The sequence below is a fragment of the Rhinopithecus bieti genome, unplaced genomic scaffold, assembly GCF_001698545.2.
Source record: "Rhinopithecus bieti isolate Rb0 unplaced genomic scaffold, ASM169854v2 scaffold_19114, whole genome shotgun sequence".
NCBI classification, from domain to species: Eukaryota; Metazoa; Chordata; class Mammalia; order Primates; family Cercopithecidae; genus Rhinopithecus; species Rhinopithecus bieti.
In genome coordinates, this window is record NW_016809444.1 from 83,847 (window position 1) to 86,313 (window position 2,467).

General features: G+C 46.9%; 1 long non-coding RNA gene across 1 annotated transcript in view; it reads left to right on the forward strand.

The window, feature by feature from the left end:
• LOC108540323 (uncharacterized) overlaps nt 1-1,945 on the forward strand; it is a 7,331-nt gene extending 5,386 nt beyond the window's left edge. The window contains exon 2 of the long non-coding RNA XR_001888640.1: nt 1,339-1,945. This is a non-coding gene — a long non-coding RNA (uncharacterized LOC108540323). The remainder of the gene's footprint in view (nt 1-1,338) is intronic.
• The last annotated feature ends 522 nt before the right edge of the window (nt 1,946-2,467 follow it).

Genomic DNA, 2,467 nt, shown 5'->3' on the forward strand with positions numbered 1-2,467 from the left:
CAGCCGCACCCCGCACGTCCCCCCTGGCCGACTCCGACGCGGAAGCAGCGGCCCTCCTCGCCGTCGGGGAGCCAGGGAGCCGGGGACGGTACGGGGCGCGGGGTGGGGAGGCGGGAGGCCCGGGCCGGGACGAACCCGGGGCCGCCTTCCGTCCTCGCTTTTTCTTCGTCGCCTTCCTCCCGCCGCGCCTCGGCAGCCTCCGGTGTTTAGTTTTTGGCGAGGGGTAGAGGTGGCAACGTCCAACTTTTAGTTCCTCCCGAGGGTTCCAACCAGATGGCACCGGCGGGGACCCAAGAAGTAAAATGGGGCGAGGACACCGGAGCGGTCAGAGAGCTCTCGCCAGCCGCGGGCCGGGCGCCCGAGAAAGGGCGCCGGGAGGGGAGAGGAATCCGGGTCTGGGCGGAGGCCAGCAGCGGCGCCCTTGGGCGGCTTGTAACATTAGCGGGTCCAAAGGAGATGTCCCGGTTCCGCGCACGCACTAAAGAGCGGAAGGAACGAAAACAAAACTTTTCCATATCTTCAAGGCAGGCATACCCCTCTCAGGCATGCCCAGCGTCCAGTTGTTGAGATGGGCGCTGTATGGGATCATGCACATTTCCCGCATTAAAGGTCGTGTCTGTGGGTTCAGAGGGTGAGTCTGTGCACCACTTAGCAGATAGGTCCACGCGAATTGAAGGGGCCGGTTTCTGAATGTGTGAAACAGTTACACATACAAGGTTGCAATTCGATGCTTTCATGGGAGAAGTTGTACAAGTGAGATGCGTGATAAATTCTTAAATCAATATATTTAATGACAAATTGAATCAGAAGAAAAATTAGTTGAAGATAGCTTTTATCTAACCAAGAGTAAACATTTGAGAGCCGTTGATTGCTAACATCCCTAGGATCTGGGGAGGAAACAGACAGACTCGTTGACTGAAGGTTTTGGGAGTCATGTCACTGTGTTTTCCAGTGGACATAAGAAATAATATTCCTGCTTAAGCCTTTCAACCTAAATATTATTTCCAAATACATCCTGATGATAATTTCTTCCATTGTAAGTCATGACTGATTTTCCTCTCTCTCTCTCTCTCTCTCTTTGTTGTTGCTTTTTTTTTTTTTTTTTTTTTTGAGACGGAATCTCGCTCTGTCGCCCTCTCTTTGTTTTTTAAGAGACAGGGTCTCTATGTTGCCCAGCCTGATCTCGAACTCCTGGGCTCCAGTGATCATCCCACCTTGGCCTACCAAAGCGCTGGGACAACAGGCGTGAACCACTGCACCCAATGCTTACATTCATGATCTCCTTTAATCGCCACTATAACTATTAGCCGGTAGATGCTATTATCTCCTTTTTTGCAGATCAGTAACATAAGGCTTAGAGGATCAAGTATCTTGCCCAGATGCCTTACCGAAATGCTACAGATGAAGTTGGTGTGGTAACCTGGGCTGAGCACTCTGGGAGAGGAAGAGAAGAGAGAAGACAAAAAACAACTGAGCTATGACCAGTCCCAACACAGAGGCCCAGAAAACTTTAAGATTTGAGGATTAATGTCTCAAGGTCAGGAGCAACCTCAAGGCTAAAACTCAGATCTCAGGACTCAATTTCACAGAAGTTCCACTATAAAGGCATTAATCCAAATCTTTAAATGATATGAAAATTTTATAATAAGAGTTCAATATTTCTGCCAACATTGGCACATGGATTGCAAAGTCCACAGGATTGAAAACACCATCAACATAATGGAAATTGAACAGCATCTGATTACTGAGTGCTATATCAGCAAGTTAAATGGATCTTTTGCATACATTTTAATGGTGTATATCCTAAAACTGAAGTGTTCAATATAAACATCCAGATTGAAACTCAGGCAGTGAATTACATACACAACAAATCAATTGAACATGGCAGAGCTTGTCAGACTCATGAAAGATTAAATGCATTTTACATTTCCACAAGTGTAGTATTCAGAGGTCTAAATTGGAAAATTCTTGGGTTGAAGAAGAATAATCATAATCTTAGCTTCACTCATTGAGGAAACATTATTCAGGGATGATAAGAGGTAAAACCTTAAAAATATTGACAAGCTAATGAGAGAACTTTGAGATAAGCTGATATGCAGGTGTCGTTAGGACTGGGAAAAGCAAGAAAATGGAAGGATGGGTTAGAGGGTGGCACTAAACGGCTGATACGGTTTGGATATCTGTCCCCACCCAAATCTTATATTAAATTGGAATCCCCAATTCTGGAGGCAGGGCCTGGTGGAAGGTGTTTGGAACATGGGGGAGGATCCCTCATGGCTTGGTGCTGTCTTCACAATAATGAGTGAGTTCTCCCGAGATCTAGTCATTTAAAAGTGTGTGGCACCTCCTCACTACCCCCCCCAACTCTCTCTTGCTCCTACTCTGCCATATGAGATGTATGTTCCCCCTTTGCCTTCCACCATGATTAGAAGCTTCATTTGCCCTCCTCAGAAGCAGATGTTGGTGC